The following is a 22,883-nucleotide window of genomic DNA, read 5'->3' as shown; positions in this document are numbered from 1 at the left end:
ATGCAATTCTGAGTGCTTCACAATAAACTTTTATTATATTGACATTATTTCTAGGCAAAAAATATGCATACCTACCTGGGTAATACAGAAAGAAAGTAGTGCTATGTAATAGATTTTCAAGACTGCCATCTCCTAATCTCGTTACAACAGATAGACAGACAGCGACCATTTGGTACAATTTGCTCGCTCTGTAACTGAAGATACTCATTCTAATTCCCAGCTCTCATCCTTTTATTCTCTTTCAAATACTTAACCAATTTCATTTGAGAACAGGAAATTCACTATGGAATATAAAAAGGTTATAATGCGATTTATTTGAATTGTCTTCCAGTTTTTAAAGTTTGTCAGCACTTTGACAAATATTAATATTCCCATGTTACACACCCATCACTTTCAGATAACTGAACTGAAGAAGTTAATTGTACAATTTAGTTTTTCTTCTGAAGTATCTGGTCCGATATCTCGCTGAAATTGGTCAAGCATGAGCATGTGCTGATGTGATTTGAAATAAAATAAAGTGTCCAATTCACAAGATTTCCACTCTAATACTGATTATAAAAATAATAACTCAGCTTTAATGTAATGCTTAGATATCAAAACAAAATAAACAATTTGCCTCATTTTAAAAAATTATAAGAACATTAGTATGCCGGACTTTACTCAGATATTTGTATCTTCTGGAAAAAGTTCCTTATAGTTAATTGAATTCTGTTGTTAGTTGCATACAAAAGCATAATCATAATTATAATTTCCATAATTATAAGTATTTTCAATTCAAATCATATCTTGTGAACAAAAAGCATAACATAATTGATCTCGTCCATCTGTTGAACGACTTTGCATGTATCCTAATTTGCAAACTCAAGCCGCAATGCCTTTTTCATTGAAATAGCAGTACATTACAGAAAATAAGGTTTGCCAATCAGAATAAAGACACTAGACTAGAAATTGTACTTCAACTGCAATGGTGCTTCAAACTGTTGCCATGTGTCAGTGGCTATATTTTATCGTTTACAAGAGCCGAAAGTTTAAATGTGGGAGTTGGTCAGCAAGAGGATCAAATTGAGTTTCTGTGATGAGGTGATTATGCATCGGAAGGGCATCTGTGAGAGTGATAGCTAGGGCTGGGGATTAAGTGACAGGGAAAGGATGTCAGACTGTTAGTCAGGTGGAAGTACCACTGAGGAGTAAGTGGATTTGCAATTGCCAAAATGACCCAGGAATTATGCAGAAAGATGAGTCAAAGTCTCAGGATCCGACAGACTGCCAAGGGTTGCAGTGGACATCAGATGGAATGGTAATCGGGAATGCTGGACTGCTCAGAAAGGTGATTGGGAATTCCTGAGGAATTTGATGGTGTGGTGAAGATTAGGGTGGGTGAGCGTGCTGTAGTCAAGTGGGAGAAGACATTAGGAAAACTGCATAAGCGAAGGCCAACATGGTAGAATGCCAAAAAATGGACCAGTTAATTTTGTGATCTTTTAAGTTAATTTCAAAATGACAGTGCTCCAGTTTGGAGCTGCTTTGGTGCTACTTTTGGGCCATGAAAAGTTTATTGAATAAGACCTCACATCATATATTAGACTTCATGGCACATGCCTATGGCCTCCATGTGCATGCCTGTACACATGTGGAGGACTGGCAAATTATTTAAGGATTCTTTTTAAATTATAGGTCAAAGTATTTACATTAATCCACTAATGCTGTTTGTAATGTGCAGAGCTAAATGCTCTGAAAGTATTTCCACAAAGGAGCTTAGTCTCTAAACGATGGAAGTATGACATGTTTAGCTTTATACAGTGGTTTATTTAAGTTTTAGCTTTGTCTGGCAATATGCATCTAAAAGGTATGTTAATCACTGTTGTGGAAGAGCAAAACATTTAATATTTCATGTCAAAGACATTTTATTGTTTGACACTATTCTGTTCTCTGTATTCTCAGCTGATCTCCAATGTCTCTGCTTTGTTGGTAAAATAATTAATTTCTTAGATTTTACCCTTTGTCTTGTGTTATCACTGATATAAGTGTTCTTTACTTGTTTACAGGATGTAGATTTCTTAACTTGCTGAATATCAGAAAATGTTAGATCTCTGTTCCCTCAAATCTGCCAATCAGAATTGTACTCAAAACCCTTTTTGGTCTTCTGATTTTGAGTTTATTTGCAGTCTCTCCATATGTTGCATCTATTTATTGCATTATGAATTTTTAAAAATATGTTTTTCATCCCTTGGGTAATATTCTGATTGCTGAGGAAAATATTCCAAAGGTTTTGGTGTAGATACACTCATTACTATTCCTGCTAACTACACATTTTAAGCACTTCTCACATTCTTTTCCAAGCATCTTTGATTTTTTTATTTACTAATTTGCACATCACCTGTGAGCAGCTTCCTTAGTTTTAAGTGGCTTCACTTTTGGTTAATTGGATTACTTCTGTTTAAATAATTTCAAAGGAATTTTCTGTCACCTGTTTCCTATGTGTTCATCTGTGGCCTTACTAAGGTGTCAAGTAGTTTATGGATTCCCAAATGTCTGCAAAATCAATATGTGCAACTAGTTGGTTTCTTTCAAGGCTGTCAAAGTGTGACTGCAAAAATTTGCATTGCTTTCTGATATAAAAAAATGTCTATGGGAACATTTGAGCTCATCCAGCCAGAATTATTTTGTGTCTACTGCTAAACTTGATGGGAAGCTCAACCTGTCAATTAAGTAGTCCATTGCATTTGAATATACCAGTGAATTCAGGCTATTCTCATTTGGCTGGATAATGCCTATTTGGGATTACAGTTCAAGATTACAAGAACATTTGTGATGTTTAATTTAAACAATAGCACCATGTTCCACCCCCCCACCCGCCGATCTGAAGAGTTCAAACCAGAATCAGAATTAGGTTTATTTTACTGACATAAGTCAAGGAATTTGATGTTTTGTGGCAGCAGTACAGTACAGGCATAACAAATGACTATACATTGCAATGAAAAATAAATGAATATTGCAAAAGAACAATAATGAGATAGTGTTCTTGGGTTCATGGGCTGCTCAGAAATCAAATGGCAGAGGAGAAGAAGCTGTTCCTAAAATGTTGAATTACCTGTACCTCTACCTCCTGCCTGATGGCATTAATGAGAGGAGAGCATAACCTGGATGGTGAAGGTCCTTATTGAAGCACTGTCTTTGGAAGATGTCTTCGATGGTGGGAGGCTGGTTTCCGTGATGGAGTTGGCTGAGTCTAAACTCCTCCGTAGCCCCTGACAATCCTGTCCATTGGCATCTCCATGCAGACTGTGATGCAGAATGCAGTCCGGACTGTATCTGTAGAAATTTGCTAGAGCTTTTGGTATGACACCAGAACTCCTCAGGCTCCCAATCAGTCTGCCTTTGTCATGATTGCATCCACGTGCTGGGCCCAGGATAGATTCTCAGAGATGATAGCACCCAGGAACTCGAAACTGCTCACCCATTACACTGACAACCCCCTCAATGATTCGTGTGTGCACTCCCAACTTCCCCTTTGGAAGTCTACAATTAATTCCTTGGTCTTGTTCATGTTGAGTGAAAGGCTTTGTTGCAAAATAAATTGACCAGCCAATCTATTTCACTTCCATGTGCCTCCTCACACCATTTGAGATTCTGCCAACAATTGTAGGGCCGTCAATGAATTTACAGGTGCATTTGAGCCATGCCTAGACACATAACCATGAGTGTAGAGAGAGTAGAGCAAAGGGCTAAGCATGCACCCCTGAGGTGTACTTGTGCTGATTGTCAGCGAGGAGAGACGTTGTCACCTTTCCATACAGGTTGTAATCTCCCAATGAGCAAGTCAAGAATCCAGTTGCAGAGGGAGTACGGAGGCCCAGGTTTTGAAGCTTGTTGATTCGAACTCAGGGGATGATGGTGTTGAATGCGAAGCTGGAATCGATGAACTGCAGCTTGACATAGGTATTGCTTTTGTTCAGGTAGTTCAAAACCTAGTGGAGAGCTAGTGAGATTGCATGCGCTGTGGATCTGTTGTGGCAATAAATATGTTGGAGTGGGTCCAAGTCTATGCTAAGGCTGAAAGAACCTCTCAAGACAATTCATCACGGTAAATGTGAATGCTACCCTTTTGCTTCCCCTTTGAAGCAGGAGGGAACTGCTGACTGCAGAAGTGAAAGTTTGAAGATGTCCTTGAATACTCCAGCCAGATGGCTGGCACAGGTATTCAGTAACCTAAAAGGTACATCATCGGGGCCTGATGCCTTATGAGGGTTCACCCTCTTGAAGGATATTCTGATATTGTCCTCTGAGACAGAGATCACAGGATCACCAGATACTACAGCAAGTCTCACAGGTGTAGTTTTATTCTCCTTTATAAAGCATAAATAAAAGTCCTTAGAACTTATTAAAATCGATTAGAACTGCTCCTGCAAATGAACTTTCACAGGAGGTGGCCTTACTCGAAAACATTCCATAAAACTACACATGGGGATGAACTTCCAAGTCAGGGTGGTCACCAAATGCTGGGTACCCAAGTGCAAATAAAGAACCTGAAGAAAGGTGAGGTTAATTGTGCTCCTTCCTTTCCAAACATTACATTGTATATGACCAAAAATTTAATTGGAAGAAAGCATTAATTCACAATAATTTTCGTTTTGCAAATGTTATTCTTCTGCTTAATACCCTATTTGCAGGTGTGATGGATATTTGCTTCCTGGGACAGGGGGCCTCTTGTTTTTTGCGAAGCTTAGCTTTCTAAACACAGCAGCTGACACATTGGACATTAAAGGTTTTGTTTTTGAATAAGATAAACTCCTAACTAATATTGTTTGTCGTAAATAGAAGTCAGTGTTCAGTTTTTAATGTAAAAGGCAAGCAAAAATCAGTTTGAAATTTGAAGGGCTGCTCTACAAACAGATGCATTACCTATAGAAAGCAGGATGTTGGGTCACTGCACCTGACTTATTGGTCTTTAAGAGGTGCTGTACAAGTAAACAGAATATTTAATTTAGCTTGTTTTAAACAGACAACACTAGCTAAGTTATTTAGTTCAAGGAAGCTTGCAGACTAGATGGATAATAACACTTAGCATATCAAATGACTGATCTGTTAATAAGTTGGAAGGTTTATGTACTCAGGGAAGTTAGCTTCACAGCATTAATACCAGGAGTTGTGTCTCCAAAAAGCTTTTAGAGTGCTTGTGTAAAAAGGGTATCTGAGGAAATATCTTATATGTGTGAAGTCACCCAAATAGCAGAAAAAAACATATATCTGTAGAGACCAGTTCAGGCTTATAAGGAATCGTTAAAGAACAGCAAGAAAGATGGGGTGACTAGAATATAGTCCTCTGGCTTCAGTTTCTGTGACAGACTCATGTGCTTCATTGGGATGTCTTTTTAGCTTATAGAAACCTGTGTTTTGGAAAATTCTTTGCATTTTAGAGATTGAAATTTGGAAATGTTTTTAAAGATAGAAAATCCTCTGTGCATTTTAAATGTGTTTTAAGAGTTATGTCTGAACTTAAACGTATATTACTAAAAATAAACGGACTGTGTTTAACTACTTTGTTAGCTGGAAGTATCTCCTCCTTGGTAGGGATTCAAACAGTGGGTATAGGCAGCAAAACTTGCCTTGGAGAATAAACAGGGACGTGAACTAGTTTTTGAAGAGTAGGCAGTTACAGTATAACCTCCCTTTAGCGAGTGTACATGCAGCTATCTATATTGGATAGGGCTTAAGGTTTTCGTTTGAGTTTAGATCGTCACTGTCAGCAAACCCAATTTCATCACACAGGCGAGGCAGCAGAACAAATGGCAGCTGAATTATCCAAGGAAAAGTGTTGCCCTGAAGTCTGGGGCTTTTTTAGCGTGAGAGGCAGTAGTGAATGAACAGGATATATCTGCCCCCTAAAATTCTCTTGACTTCTCTGTTTAAAGAAAATTCATTAATGTTCTGAACTACATCAGTCAGTATTATTCAAACCAGTGACTGATTCACATCTACAATTTATTCTATATCCTTTCTTTGCGTGACGTGAGGACAGAAACACATTTCAATCAGAAAAAGATTTTCATAGTAAAGGAAAATCTCTCCCCTAAAATGAGTCACATTAAGTAACTGGAAAAATATATAAATCTAAAATAATAAAGGCATTTTTAGTTCAGCATTTTCTATGAGAGAAATATAGACACTGGAATCATTTCAACAATTCATCTGTCAATGCTTTTAGTACCCTATGAGTCATTCTTGTAGGTTAAGACATTACTGATAAAATACCTATTGCTTTAAAGCAATGTAAAATACTGAATCATCTAAGAGATGGATACATTACCCTATATGGAAATGGACAGAGTTGTTGCCATGGCTCCTTACCAGAGAAAATTATCACATGACAACCATTGTCTGCCTAAATACATTGTATACTCTGTGCAATAGAGTCCTTGACAGACAAACGTCTTTTTCTGCTTGAGACGTACTCTACTGTGTATACATAATACAATATGTTTATAAAATAATACATAATATATAAAGTGCAATGCAGAAAATTGCGCAGAATGTGAAATGATGAGTTACATGATATAAATTCTACATTTTAGTGCTTTTGCACAGGATAAATCTATTATTTTCTTGTTACTGTTTCATCTTAAATGTTGCTACAATTTTCAACCAAAGCCTTGAATACAAACTGTGCTGGATCAATATTTTAAATCAAAAGTCTATTCAATGTGGAATACTGAAACGGCAAAAGAATTATAAAAGTGAATTGGAAACAGAAGCATAAACAAACGGAAGTTGGGAGTATTTCCAGGATGGACAGCTTAGATGGAATAAGTGACCTTCCTCAATCAAACCAGGTCCTGCCTTAAAATGAAGAGCTTAGAAAATAATGGCAAAGATATTTTTAATGCCATTAATATTATATCTTTAATGTTGGCAAAAATTTGCTTCATTTGGAAATATGGATTTGATTTTCACAGGACTTAACAGCTTCAAATTAGTTTTGTAGCCTTAGCCCACCATTTGATGTGCTAATAAGGACATAAGAATTAAGAACAGGAGTTGGCCACCTGCGTCTTCAAACCTGGTTTGTTATTCATCATTCACATAAGATCTTGTACCTCAGTGCCATTTCCCTGCATTGCCCCATGTCCATTGATTCCCTGAATATCCAGAAAACTACTCTCATTCATTTTGAATGAACTGAATTGTCGCTGTTCTTTGAGGTAGAGAGTTCTACTGACTGACTGGAAAGTTTCTCCTCATTTCAGTCCCAGATGACCTTCTTATTACTCTGAGCTTAGTTTTTAGACTCATTAGCCTAGTTTCTAAACTCATAATCGGGGGAAACATCCCCTGTACTTCCAGCCTATTTGGGCTTTGTAAAAATTTAGCAAATTTCAGTGAGTTAGTCTCTCATTCTTCTAAATTCTACAGATCTGTGCTACTTAAGCTCTGCTTTATATGCCTTCCCAGATACCAGTCTAGTGAATCGTTGCTATGATATCCTTTATTAGGTAAGGAGATCAAAGCAATACATAATACTTCAGGTTCAACCCCACCAAGGCCCGATAAAACAGCAGTAAACCTCTTTACACTTGTATTCAAATCCTGTCACATTAGAAGCAAACATACCATTTGCCTTCCTAATGCTTTCATCTTAACTTTTAGTAATGTTTACTGGATCACCCAGGTCCCTTTCAAATGCCAACATTTTCTTTGAGTTGCTATTGAACGAATACTCTGCTTTTCAGTTCGGTGTAGCAACATGACTGAGCTCGCATATTTTCATTTGCAGTAATCCCACACGTTCATTCAGCTCATCTATATTTGCTTCAAGCCTCTTTCTATTCTCCTCACCACCCCGTCATAATCCCGCCTAATTTTGTATCATCAGCAAACTTGTGAATATGGCACCAAGTGCCCTCGGCCAAATTGTTTGCACAAGTTGTGAGTAACTGGAGGGCCAGCACTGATCCATGTGGCACCCCACTCCTTGCTTTGGGAATGATAACTAGTTCTTAATCCATGCCAGTACTTCACTCTTAAATCCATGTGCAAAAATCTTATTGACATCTTCTGATTGGGACCTCATCAAAAGCCTTTTGAAAATCTTATATACCATTTCCACAAACTTCTTATTTCTCTTACTAGTCACATTGAAACATAGAAAATCTACAGCACAATACAGGCCCTTTGGCCCACAATGCTGTGCCAAACATGTACTTACTTAGAAATTACCTAAGGTTACCCATAGCCCTCTGTTTTTCTAAGATCCATGTACTTATCCAGGAGTCCGTTTAAATACCCTATTCTCTTGACCATATTCAATAAACTTCAATAGATTCATCAAACATGTTTATTCAAGTATAAATCCATGATGATTTTTCTCAATTTTTGGATTATTTTTGTGATTACATTTGTAATAGAGTTCAGAGTTTTGAAATGGCTTTTAAAAGATCTTACCATTTCAGCCAATAAGTTCTTTACAATAATGAAATCAATGTCTGATTATTTAAATAGGGTCCCAGTTTGCCAGTTTAGTCTAAGCCCATCAACCAGTTTGGAGAGCTCAAGTTTATAATGCTCAGAGAGTATACTGAAAAAAATGTACCTGTTTGGGAAAGAACAAGGACTGTGACAATAGTTTCCTATTATTTTATCAGTCCAGTTAGATAGCGGCCCAACCCCATCTTTATGCTTGAACTCAGAGAAAAGAAGGCTGTTATCCTGAAGGAGTAAGTACCTCATTTAAATAATGAATTTATGTTTTGATGACATCACCCCGATACTTATAGCATTTCAGCATTGTGTCAGACATATCTGCAATCAATTCCACCATGCTCCCTTCTGAGTCTCCTGTCTACATCAGGCAATGTCTCAGAATTGACTTTCTGTGGAACTGATGTACCTTCTTGCTAATAAGGTGTAGAGATGAAGTGTTCTCAGGTCTCACAGTAGGGAAGGTTGGATGTACCGTTAGCCCCTTGACCTCCAGATTGCTATTCCATGCACAGTTAGATAAGGGCTTTAATGCTCAAAAAATGAGAATTTTATTCAGAGTTTCCATTGATCAAGAGATATAGATTGATGTTGGGTAAATTGAACTGAAGCACAAGTCTATTATTGTCTGGATGATGGTGAAAAAGGTTCTAAGGGCTAAAACTATAATTTTATTTCCAATTTTTTTCTACATCTTCACAATGACTAGTGTCATAAATACAGTTAAAGGATGACACCTTTGCAGAAATTTGTACCAAACTAATTATTTATATAAAGTCCTTCACCTTGCGAATTGATTAGAGTTTCCCTCTACCTCTCTAAAGAATCCTGAGCCTTCCTGTAATGTGGCAACTAGATCTGTACTAGATTTGAAGAAGAATGGGGAAAAACTGCAGTGTCCCGATGTACAAAGCAGATAGAGACCTATCTACATAGACTCAAAGCTGTAATTGCTGCCAGAGTTGCATCTACTAAATACCAACTTGAAGAGTGTGAATACTTATGCAATCAATTATTTTGTGCTTTATATTTGTAATTGATTTAGATCACTTTGTTGAGATCAGTTTTCATTTTGACATAAAGAGTCTTTTCTGTTGATCAGTGTCAAAAAAGCCAAATTAAATCCACTGTGATTCAGTGTTGTGAAAGAATAAAACACAAAAACTTCCAAGGGCGGGGGGGGGGGTGAATACTTTTTATAGGCACAGTATAATCAATGTACTGTATGTATATAATGTGGATTTTTTTATTATTGTTTTCTTTATCTTAATGTGTATTTTAATATGCTGTATCAGATCCAGAGTAACAATTATTTTGTTCTCCTTTACACTTGTGCACTGGAAATAACGTTAAACAATCTTGAATCGTGAATCTAATTAATGAAGGCAAGCATGTCATCTGTCTTCTTTATCACCCAAGCCACCTACGTTGCTACTTTCAGGGAGCTATGGGCTTGCACTAGAGGTCCCTTCGTACACTAATGCTCCTAAGAGTCATGCCATTAACTGTATATTTTTCCTTAAATTTGACCCCCCCCTTCCCAAATGCAACACTTCACACCTGACTGGATTAATCTTCATCTGCCATTTATATGTTAGAATTGATTCAAATTTCTGACGTCATTGTACTTTAATGAGGCTCCTGGCTCCCATCAAAATGATCCATGTGGCTAAGGGGATGTGATGGAACTCTGAGGGCACTGCTATACAAAAGAGAGATATGAGAATATACAAGTGATGCTTCTGAAACAGACGAGGAATTTTTCATCTTGGTGTGCTGAAGGAAAGTTGCACGGTGGTGTCCTATTTCATGCCACTATCTCACAGCTCCAGTGACAGGGGTTCAATTTGGTGCTGTCTTCTGCAGGATGCACTTCATTATTTTCCCCAAGGTTGTCTTGGTGTCCTCCCGTGTCTCAAAGTTGTGTTGGTAGTTTAATTGTTATTGTAAGTTGCCCCTTGAACAGGTGGATGGCATGAGAATCAGCAGGCTGATGGGCATATAAGAAAGAATAGGTTGCAGGAAAACATCTGGCTGAATATGACCAAGAAATAGCAGTGGGGAAGTGGGTCATGGTGGTGGCAAGAAAACCGTTCATCATGAGCAAACATGGAGATTGGGTGGTAAGGGATCAAACTTGGGCCTGCTCTGTTAAGGAATATGCTGAGTGGTGCAGTGTGTCTCAGATGAAGTTTGGAGGATCAGGGATAGGGTCAGAGCCAGACGATTGGTTGTGAGTCAGTTTGACAATCAGGATCAGAGTCAGGAGGCTCTGTCACCAATAAGACAAAGGGCCCATGGATCATGCTCACAATCAGATAAGGGTTCATGGGATGAGGAGGGTGGTGCTGAGTATCAAAAACATAGAACAGTAAAGTCCCTTCAGTCCATAATGATGTGCTGACCTTTTAACCTACTGTAACTCCTCACTCCCGCATAGCTGTCCATCTTTCTTTCATCCATGTGCATACCTAATGATCTCTGAAATGTCCCTAATCTATCAGCCTCTACCACCACCTCTGGCAGGGTACTCCGTGCATCTACCACTCTCTGCGTAAAAAAAAACCTACCTCTGACATCTCCTGTATACTTTCTGTCAAACATCTTAAAGTTAAACCTCCTCGTATTAGCCATCTCCGCCCTGGGGAATGTGACTGGAGGTTTTATTGGTTCTGCAGAAACATTCTCAGAATATCCATCCAAACAATTTATTAAGTGAAACCATGACGTTTACCAAATCATGAATTTTCAAACTGTGTTGAATATCCATACTTTCACACTACATTAGATAAATTTTTAAATCCTAAGTGTATTTTCTCTGCATTGCCTCATTTTCGGTAGCCATTCATGTATGCAGGCATTGCTGACAAGCATAGCATTTATTGCATATCCCCAATACCTGCTGATAGGTCATTTCATGTCTTCTCCTCAGGCAGTGCCACAGGATTAAGAATGACTTGCTTCTACACCAGTTTTTTTGGGCTCTCAGGTAACTGGTGGGCCAATGTGGGAACTGAAAAGGCTTCCACAGAAGAGGCAAGAAGTTCCTGATGGGGTCAGCAAGTGCATAGTTTGGGGTCTGGTGGAGAAGGGAGGGGTCGTTGCCTTGCTGCTGCTTGTGTGTGGCGGGGGAGATAGGGGGTCTTTTGGGTTCTTATGTTTAACTGTCTTCATTCTTTGGGGCACTCCTCTGTTTTCGTGGAAGTTCTCAAATGCAAAGAAAAAGGATTTCAGGATGTATATTGTATACATTTCTCTGACATTAAATGTACCTATTGAACTTATTGAATCTATTGAAGTGATACTCTTCCTTCAAATTTGCACTGGGCTTCTGCGTGCAGACATTGATAATGAAATTCACCGTTGTCTTCAAAGCACTACCATAGCCTTCGGTTGATTGAAGTATAATGTGATTTTTGATCCAAACCTCTATACTGGCACAAAACTCATGGTGTACCTGGCTGCACTGAGCCATGAACTCCTATGCCCTTCTGAGTCCTGGATTATTATAGCAGGCACCTCAAGGCACTAGAGGTTACTACCAATGTTATCTCTGCCAAAACCTCCTAGCTAAGTGGAAGGATAAATGAACCAATATGAATATCCTTTCTCTCAGTGTTGAACACTTGCTTGCACTCAGTCACCTCCTTTGAGTCAGCCATGTCACTTTGTTATTTTAGATAGCCATTAGGTTTAAACTTCTTTGTGGCTCTAGCCTGTATCAGATAAGGACAACAAATTTTATTTTCTAATGATCCCAGATAGTTTTGGTATTAAATTAAAAGCTCCATTTTCATCAAAGCTGATATTTTTAATGCTGATATATTTATTTCATTAAATTTAAATTCTTCAACTGCTGGGAATTGTTACACCAATATCTGGATTACTAATCTGTTGGTACTGCCTTTAGTGTGCCACACCTGCCTGGAATGTACTCAATAACTATCTTATTACATACACCTGCTATTAATGCAAATATCTAAGCAGCCAATCACGTGGCAGCAATTCAATGGTCAAGCAGTTCAGTTGTTGTCCAGACCAAACATTAGAATAGAGGAAGAAATGTGATCTAAGTGACTTTGACCTAGAATGATTTTTGGTGCCAGACAGGGTGGTTTGAGTATCTCAGATGGTGCTGGTCTCCTGGGAATATTACACACAACAGTCTCTAAAATTTATAGGGAATGGTGTGAAAATGAATAAAAACATGCAGTGAGCAAAGTTCTGTGAGTGAAAATGTCTTGTTAATGAGAAAGGTCAGAGGAGAATGGTCAGACTGGTTCAAGCTGACGAGAAGGTGACAGCAACTGAAAGAACCACAATTTACAGCATTGGTGTGCAGAAGAACACCTCTGAACGTACAAGACGTCAAACCTTGAGGTGGATGGGTTACACCAGCAAAAGACCATGAATATACACTCAGTAGCCACTTTATTAGGTAAAGGAAGTAGCTAATAAAGTAGTCACTGTGTGGATGTTTTATAAGGACCTGATCCTTTTGTTTTCCACTTGTGGATTTACTTTGCAGGTATTAATCATATCTTCCAAACTCTTCCACAGATGGGATAGGAGGTTGCAGGTGGTGGTATACATTTGGCTAATTTCTGATGAGAATCACTCCCACCATCTATGTGGGCCCATTGCGTGGACTAAGGTTTTTAATACCACTCCTAATGTTCCTTCTCCCGTTTCAGCAGTCATGGATGCTTTTTGTGGACCGACATTACTGCTTTGAAGACTTGGCTAATAATTCCTCCTGTTCATTCCTGGTATTGGATTCGATCTGACGTAATTACACATGATCCAAGAAAATTTGGCTGCTTTAAAGGTGTTCTTCAATGGTTACATCCAGCTAGGATTGTACTGCTTTTTGGCTTAGAAAGAAACCATTGCACTTTTCTGGCACATTACAGATGCAAAATGTTGCCATTGTCCAGAAAGGTGAGCCTGACTTCCGGTTTCTGCAACATTTTCATTATTTTAATTAAAAAGTTGACTTCCAGACCCTAAACGATGCTGACGTAGAAATGGTCCGGAGTATTTGATTGAAGATCCATTTTGATATTTTTGGACAGAGGCAGAGAGGGATTGAAAACAAAATTTAAAAAATGAATAATTCAACTAGTCCTCACACCCAAGTAGCGGCAACAGAATGAGTCTAATAAAAAATATGGAAATAGTCTACGAGAGAACAGTTCACAGCTTGCTGACAAGGGAGAGGTGGAATAGTAAATGAAGAAAACTAAACTAAATTAGACGAATGGAAAAATTGTACAAGGGAAGTTGACTACAATTGTAAAATTTCTGATTAAGTTGCTTCTACAGTCCAAGAACTGCATGTTAGGAAGAAACTCAGCATTATCCTTGCAAATCTAAATGTCTGATGGAACAACTGTGGGACTAATTTTATTACTCCCTGCACCCATAAAACCATAAGACTTAGAAACAGAATGAGGCTATTCGGCCTATCAAGTCGTCTTCACCATTTGATCATGGCTGATTTATTTTCCTTCTCAACCCCATTCTCTTGGCTTCTCCCTATAACCTTTGACAGCCTTATTAATCAATAACTTATTAAATATATCCAATAACATGGCTTCTACATTCTCTGTGGCAATGAACTCCATAGATTTTACACCCTCTGGCTGACGAAATTCCTCCTCATCACTGTTCTAAAGAGATGTCCTTCTATTTTGAGGCTATGCCCTCATAGACTCTCCCACCATTGGCAACATCCTCTCCATATCCGCTCCACCCAGGCCTTTCAATATTTGGTAGTGTGACGGGGTCCTGAATTACCCCTATGAACTGTGCTTTTGGAAGAGAGAGAGAGAGAGAGAGAGAGAGAGAGAGGGCCCAACACAGACACCTTGTTAAAAAGAGAGAGAAAGAAAGAGAGAGGGGCGAAGACTGCTCACAGCATGTTTACACTTTCTACAAGGACACTAGCCATTTCCAAGTTCTTACTGAGAGAGAAGAGAGTAGCTGTTTGCTGGACAGCTAGTATTCAGCACGGTGAGATAAATAGGTCAGATGATAGACCGGGATACACATGGTTTTGGACACTGAATGAGCTTTGTTGTGCCCACAGAAAAAGTGGGTTTTGGAGGATCGATCAGGCGGATCGATCAGTGACTCTCGCAGTGTGAAAACAGCGCGTCCAGTGGAGAGTTATTTGTGTGTCCAGCCCTCGCCTGGGTTGATAATTCCACCACAGAAGAACGGTCCCCTTTGTTGTGGTCACAGTCGGTGACGTCTAAAGGATTTTGGAGGACAGCGGGAAGATCGACGGCATCAGCTCACCTGAAGACTCAAATCTCTCCCTCTCTCTTTCTCCATCACTACTCAACTCAATACCACGAACTGAACTGAACTTTACTCATCATCGTAAGACTATCTATTTACCCCTAGACTTGAAGGAGCTTGGTTTTCATATATTTCCACACTTACTTATATATAATCATTGCTAACCTGTTTGATTTATCTGCATTTATATTACTGTATTGCGTAGTTACTAATAAATACCATTAGTTAATGGCAATACTGGACTCCAAAGTGTCTTCCATTTCTGCTGGTTCTTTAACCCACTCATTCTTCCATACTCCAGCAAATACAGGCCCAGAACCATCAAATGATTCTTATATGTTAATCCTTTCATTTGCAAGATCATTATTGTAAACCTCTGCTGGACACTCTCCAATACCAGCTCACCCTTTCTTTCCGTCCATGTATTCCATCTGCCTTTTCTTTGCCTATTCTCTTAATCTAGCGAGTCCTTCTGCAGACTCCCTGCTTCCACAGCTTTACCTATTCCTCCACCTATCGTCATATCATTCACAACCTTGGCCACAAAGCCATCAATCCCATCATCCAAATCATTAACATATAAAGTCAAAAGTGGCAGACCCTACACTGCCCCTGTGGAATACTCGGCAGCCAACCAGAAAAGACCATCTTTATTTTTACTCTTTGTTGACTGCCAGTCAGCTAATCTTCAGTCCATGTTGGTATCTTTTCTGCAATACGATGGCCATTTTAGAAAGAGAAACTGGGCTATTTTCATCATCTAATATAATGTCCGGCATCTGTGTATTGCAAAACAGTAGCCAATTTCTTACAATAATCTAAATCTGATTACCTCTAAAATATTGAACTTCATAGAGAACAAGCCAGGTCTTTTACCTCTGGTGTAATCTAGCAAGTCTTCTCTGCAGAGCCCAATCCAATATGGTCTTCCTGAGATATAAAGTCAAAAACTGAATGTATTAGTCTTGCTGGGGTATGATTGGCATTCTATTCAGCTGAAGAATGACATCTTCCCCCACAGGACCAGTTGCAGCTTGGTAAGGATATACACATAGAGTGTCTTGGCCTGAGATGTCGACTGTTTATTTTCCTCCATAGATGCTGCTTGAATTGCTGAGTTCCTCCAGTATTTTGTAGGTGTTGCTCAAGATTTACCACATCTGTAGAATCTCTAGTGTGTACATAATTACACAGAAGTATGGCAACTTCCACTTTCCCAGGTAGGACTGCGAACCAGATGGCAAAACGTAATTCTGTATTTTTCGAGAGTTTCAGTACTTGGAAAGCCAGTTCTCCAAAATCCAAGTTAATCGAGAGTATGAATTTAGTGATCTAGTCTGACCTTTTTAATCCTGCTCCACACTTCCAAAGTTAACAGAAGCAGATGCTGACTTGAATTATATATATATATTGCAAAAACTTGCCAAACAAAGACAATAAAGCACTGGAAATAAGAGATAAGGTAGAAGACAATTTTTTTCATAAACAGTATTAAATGATTTTATATTTCATGAGCTTGAGGTTGAACACAATCCCCGGTAGAATCACAGGAAGTGTGTTCATTACCATGATACTCCATTACAATATAGCATTAAAATTAATTTCTGAACGGGTTTCTGTGTACACTCCTTTAGCTTGTTTGGGGGTACTGACTCAGAGGAAATACAGATCTCTACCCAATTTTTCAACTCTCAAATGCAACTTATTTTGTATATTCACCAGAGACAATGACCAGCAAATCTCTTTGATTCTCTGGCTGTGCCAAATGTTAAGGTCAGGTATTGATTAAAGTACTAGCATCAAGTTACTCCCTATTCTTTTTCCTCACTTAGAAAATGTAAGTTTCTTACTGAACAAAGCAAGACAAATTGAAGTTGACTGAAGCTTGGGACTGAACTAACACAGTCCAATCATTAAAATTCATTACAGCTTAAACTCCTGCTCTGGATTTTCCCTTATACTTACATTTAAATTATTGCAACCATATGGTGGTAAGATTATGTAATAATGTCTAGCCTATGATTCTATAAATGAATGTGAGTCTCATGTCATTATTGTGTGAGGTGAAGATATGTGATAAAAGAAGTTTACATCTGATTTCTTCACTTTTCAGAGTATTGTAGAAGTTAGCCATCAAAGTGGCTTAACAGAGCCTGAACTATTTTATAATGTTCAATACATTGGTTGGGCATAGTTCAAAGACTGACAGACTGTAATGCAGCAGCCTTCAGATGGCTCTTAGTATTCTGAGTGGATGTGAAATCTAGCTCTGCTCTCATCTTCCCTCAGGACATTCAGTCCTCTCCCTTCATCTCTAGCCAACAAAAAGCTCGCGAATACCTTCTCTCAGACACACAAGAAGAAACAACATGCCTCTCATTGAATGGCACACATTCCAAAGCCCCTGTTATCTCTAGTCATAAACCAGACACTGCTGCTACAGAGAAACCATTACATTAGGAGTGAAACCTTACAGAGAAACCATTACATTAGGAGTGAAACCTTACAGAGAAACCATTACATTAACAGGGAAACCTTACAGAGCGTTGCACTTCCCCCCACCAAATTTAGTCATGTCCTCATGACGTTGAGATAATCTGCCAACCCTTCCTGTAAAACACAAAATCCAACCCAGGTGTAAAAGGTAGTGACATAGTTCCCCAAAGCAGTAGGGACCACACTCTGTTCTCCCAGTGCTACATAGGCCAGCCTATCCAGTGGTCTCATAATTCTCTGAGACCTCTGTTGCCCCTCACTTAACTCTTCACGTTCTGACACTACTGGGGATACTTCTGATCTACCTGACGAGGCCTCCCCCAGTCTCTCACTTGTGCCCTCCTGCAACTCGGACCACTCTGTCCCGTGGCCAAGCTCTGCTTCATCCATTACATGGTCATGCTGCAACCCAGGCTGTCCACAGATAGCCCCCACAATTTCACCTGACTCAGCAGGAGAAGGGCTGGGACTCTCTTCCTCAGTCAATGGGGAGTTAGCAAAAGGCAGCATATACCACACATCCAGGTCCTCATCATCCGAATCAGTATCCCTCTCAAGGGTGGGGGCCAAGATAAAGTCTCCTGCTGTTGGCCCTACAGTCACCCTGCGTCTCACTGTTCATACTGATAACTAACATTCATTTTAATTTTACAATTGTGCTAGTCATCACACATATGCTTTTTAGGCTTTGCTATTCATATTTCTCATTACTTTCAATATCACACAATATTTTCATTGTAGCTTTCTGCTTCCAGTTTTGTTCTTCAACTAGAAACCTACTTGCCTGACAGAATTCCGGATTTCCACCTTGGATCTAGCTGTATGCTTGCAACACACATTAAATGCTGGAGGAACTCAGCAGGCCAGGTAGCATCTATGGAAAAGAGTATAGTAGAGGTTTCGGCAGCAGGACTGGAGAAAAAAAGATGAGGGGTAGATTTAGAAGGTGGGGAGGGGGTGGAGGGGAGAGAGAAACACAGGGAGATAAGTGAAACCGGGAGGGGAAGGGATGAAGTAAAGTGCTGGAAAGTTGACTGGTGAAAAAGATGCAGGGCTGGAGAAGGGGAAAGTCTGATAGGAGAGGACAGAAGGCCATGGAAGAAAAGGGGGGAGGAGCACCAGAGGGAGGTGATGGGTAGGCAAGGCGATAAGGTGAGAGAGGGAAAAGGGGATGGGGAATGGTGAAAGGTGGGGGGGTCATTACAGGAAGTTCAAGAAATCAATGTTCATATGCTTTATCCTTTTTTTTATAGCTGAATTATTTTGCTTCTCTAAACTAGCGTACTTGTGATTGATAATTTCCAGGAGATTTGTGGTAGCCACTTCTATAGCCTCACCTTTTGTACACACTCTCACTCACTCATCTTCGGCTTGCATTTGTTGCGATTGCTGTTGCCGTTATAATGCATTAACACTGACACTGTACACCAACTAAAATCCTTTGGTGTTTTCAGAACAATCATCTCCACCAACGTACCTATTTTGCATGCATGTTTGAATGTTACACTTTTCATAATTTAAATTGAATTTGCTTCCCTGTTAAACTCCACATTAATTTGACAAGTCACACTTTTTGACACTGCTACATAAACATCTTACTTGGCCTTCAGTTCCTACTCTTGAGTGAAATTTTTTTACAATCCACAGAAGTACTAAATTAAAGTGGTTCTCTACTCCATCAAATGAAGCAGTTTTTGTCTTTTGTTGTGCTTGGTGAGCTTCCAGAGTACTGGAGCTTATCTCCGCTTCTCAGATTGCTTTTCTACAGTAGTTTGATTGGAACAAATACTCAGAGGTCTTGCTCTTGATTTTAACCACTCATTTAACAATAACATTAACATCTCCATCCATTTTGCACCAGAATTTATAGTAAACATAAAAATCCTGATTAAAACTGGTCTGTCCTTGAAAATTCCCACTTGAACAGTTAAGAGGCTTAAAGTAATCATCATCATGCACTGCCCTTTAATTCTTTTGAGCTTGGATCTGGACTTGAAATCCAATTTTCTCTCTGTTCCATCCTTATCCCAGTGTAGTGTACACACTCATGTGGGTTTCCTAGTCACAGTTATGGTGGTGTGCAGCATCAAGCATAGGGAGCAGAGAGCTGCAAGTGTTGATCCTGGTTCATTGGATTCTAATGAAAACGTGGCTCTTACCCAACATCGTAAAGGTATGGGATAAGATCCAGAGAATGTCTTCAGGAAAGGAAGCGACTGGCTGGACTTTAGCAGTATTATCAGAGTTATGGAAACACAAGTGTGCTAGGTTGGAAAATCAGAACTGTGAGTTTAAGCGAATACTTGGTCTGTTGGAAAACATAATTTACGACTTGGCAGGACGAGTGAAAAAGTTAACTGAACAAGTGGAAAATGAAAGGGAAAGCTGTGATAAATTACAAAAACAGTATTTTAGAGACATTAAAAAATATAAAGAGCAAATCTTTGCATTAACCAAACGAGTTAAAATACATGATAAGCACAATTGAATCAAAGTGCACTGTACAGAACTGCAAAGTAAACTGAAGTACTATCAGAAAACACAGCAGGGACCTCAAGAGGGCAATCCTGCCAGTGACATTCCTCCTTGGGAAACACTCCTTACATTGGACAGTCCTCCGAGACAGCGCCATCATCCGAACACCGCAGAACTACAGCATGGACACGACAGGAACTCTACACTGACCTCTAGGGACTCAGGTGAGGATGACAGTGATGAAACAATAGGATTAGCAGCCACGTCACGGTTTGCTCCAATACAGACCAAGAAAGTGAAGACACGCAGGACTGAAGATGGAACTTATGATAAGAGATAGGTGTTTTTTCATCAACCACCTGAACCAGAAAATATTTATAAATGGTCCAAAGAAATTCCACATCCTAAAAAAAGAAATTTAAAGTCTTAGGCTGAGCTTCAACATATTAAGAACATATACAAACTGCAGCCATACGATGACATCCAAATTTTGGCTACTATGTTGTCTTCTCAGCATACCAGACAGTTGAGTTGATGCCAACATGGGAGATGATAAAAAAGATACAGAAGATGGTTGGGTTGCTATTAAGAGGTCGTTGGAAGAACAGGCCCCATTACAAACTGATTGGAGTAAAGCAGTTGATTACACACAAAAGATTTTTGAGGATGTTTCTGAATACGAGGAAAGCTACAGGACAGCTTGGTTAAAGCCCAGCAATATTAAGGTGACAACCGTAAAGATACATAAACATAGAAAGTACTTTTTACTCAGGAAGGTTACATCAACGTATCATCAAAGATCCCCACCACCTGGGCTATTCCATTTTCCTGCAGCTATCATTGGGGAGTATGCACAGAAACCTGAAGACCCAAAATGTAAGTTCAAGAACAGTTACTTCCCTTCAATCATTCTGTTCTTGAACCACGTTGCACAACCGTAACTACTACCTCAGTATAGCAACTCTGATTACTTTGATCATGCTGCACTACAATGGACATCGGCACTTTTTTGGGTTCTAATTGTGCTTGTTCTTGTATAATTTAGTATAATTTATGTTTTTCTTGTGAATGATGTCTCTGTGATGCCTCTGCACGTTAGTTTTTCATTGTGCCTGTGCTTACATGACAGTAAGTTCTTTCTTGACTTATGATGTCTTCCCTGATGCTAACTCCTAATTATCTGCTGCATACTAAACCTTAAGTGATACCTGATTAGTACTTTGACAGAGGTCTGGTTGGAGATAACATGGATTATATTTGAATGATTGATTTAAGAGAGAGAAGGCTAGACCATCAAAGTTTTATTGTTGGATAGTGTCCATATTTCAATCAACAGATTAGAAACATAGGAACATAGAAAACCTACAGCACAATACAGGCCCTGCAGCCCACAATGCTGTGTCAAACATGCCCTTACTGTAGAAATTACCTAGGGTTACCCATAGCCCTCTATTTTTCTAAGCTCCATGTACCTATCAAGGAGCCTCTTAAAAGATTCTGTTGTATCCTCTTCCATCACAGTCGCCGGAAGCCCATTCTACGCACTCACCACTCTCTGTGTAAAAAAACTTACCCCTGACATCCCCCCCGTACCTACTTCCAAACACCTTAAAACTGTGCCCTCTCATGTTAGCCATTTTTCAGCCCTGGGGAAAAGCCTCTAACTATTTACACAATCAATGCCTCTCATCATCTTATACACCTCTATCAGGTCACCTCTCATCCTCCGTCACTCCAAGGAAAAAAGGCCGAGTTTACTCAACCTATTCTCATAAGGCATGCTCCCCAATCCAAGCAACATCCTTGTAAATCTCCTCTGAACCCTTTCTATAGTTTCCACATCCTTCCTGTAGTGAGGTGACCAGAACTGAGCACAGTACTCCAAGTGGGGTCTGACCAGGGTACTATACAGCTGTAAATGACCTCTCGGCTCTTAAACTCAATCCCACGGTTGATGAAGGCCAATGCACCGTATGCCTTCTTAACCACAAAGTCAACCAGCGCAGCAGCCTTGAGTGTCCTATTGACACAGACCCCAAGATCCCTCTGATCCTCCACACTGTCAAGTGTCTTACCATTAATACTACATTCTGCCATCATATTTGACCTACCAAAATGAACCACCTCACACTTATCTGGGTTGAACTCCATCTGCCACTTCTTAGCCCAGTTTTGCACCCTATCGATGTTCCACTGTAACATCTGACAGCCCTCCACACTATCCACAACACACCCAACCTTTGTGTCATCAGCAAATTTACTAACCCATCATTCCACTTCCTCATCCAGCTTATTTATAAAATCACAAAGAGAAGGGGTCCCAGAGCAGATCCCTGAGGCACACCACTGGTCACCAACCTCCATGCAGAATATGACCCGTCCGCAACCACTCTTTGCCTTCTGTGGGCAAGTCAATTCTGGATCCACAAAGCAAGGTCCCCTTGGATCCCATGCTTCCTTACTTTCTCAATAAGCCTTGCATGGGCTACCTTATCAAATGCCTAGCTGAAATAAAATAAAATGAACGTGAACGCTGTCTCCCACTACCACAACTTTTGCAGTCAAGTATCCCGCATTTGGGGACATCACAGGCGTCAGCACACCGAAGTGCAATGGGATAGCCTCATCCTGGGAGAACCGTCTTTTTGATCACTGTCTCTCCCTTGCCAGGTAAGATCTAACAGGAAATACTTTCAGATGACTGGTGATATATAAATGCAACATACTCTTTTGCTCAACTTTTCTTCCATAGCTGCCAAATCCAAAAATGCATATTTACCATCTGGTGGATAAACTTCTGATAATAGTGAATGCACTTCCTATTGACCGTTGTCATCTTTTCCTGACTATTGAAGAATAGCAAGGAGGAACTATGAGAGAACAGGTGCAAATGTCCAACAGAGTGAATGTTAGATATATCAAATAAATATTTCAGCAATTAGTCAATAATTTACAACAAATTTATGTCCCTCTAAAACAAATACCCAAAAGGAAAAACGCTCCAACATGAGAAGCTATTTTATTGCAAAGGAAAGTCTGCTCAAAGAAATTAATAACTGATTATTTAGAAACCAATAACTGACTTTAGCAAAATCAACATACCTGTAGATCAGCGGTCCTCAACCACCGGG

General features: G+C 39.5%; 1 non-coding gene across 1 annotated transcript; it reads right to left on the bottom strand.

Annotated features, from left to right (window-relative positions):
- Positions 1–22,267: 22,267 nt before the first annotated feature.
- On the bottom strand, positions 22,268–22,430 carry LOC140211762 (U1 spliceosomal RNA). Its single transcript, XR_011889575.1, has one exon. It is a non-coding gene; the product is annotated as a U1 spliceosomal RNA (small nuclear RNA).
- Between the last annotated feature and the right edge of the window lie 453 nt (positions 22,431–22,883).

This window comes from Mobula birostris, chromosome 17, assembly GCF_030028105.1.
Source record: "Mobula birostris isolate sMobBir1 chromosome 17, sMobBir1.hap1, whole genome shotgun sequence".
Classification (NCBI taxonomy): Eukaryota; Metazoa; Chordata; class Chondrichthyes; order Myliobatiformes; family Myliobatidae; genus Mobula; species Mobula birostris.
This window is presented reverse-complemented; position numbering and strand designations above follow the sequence as displayed.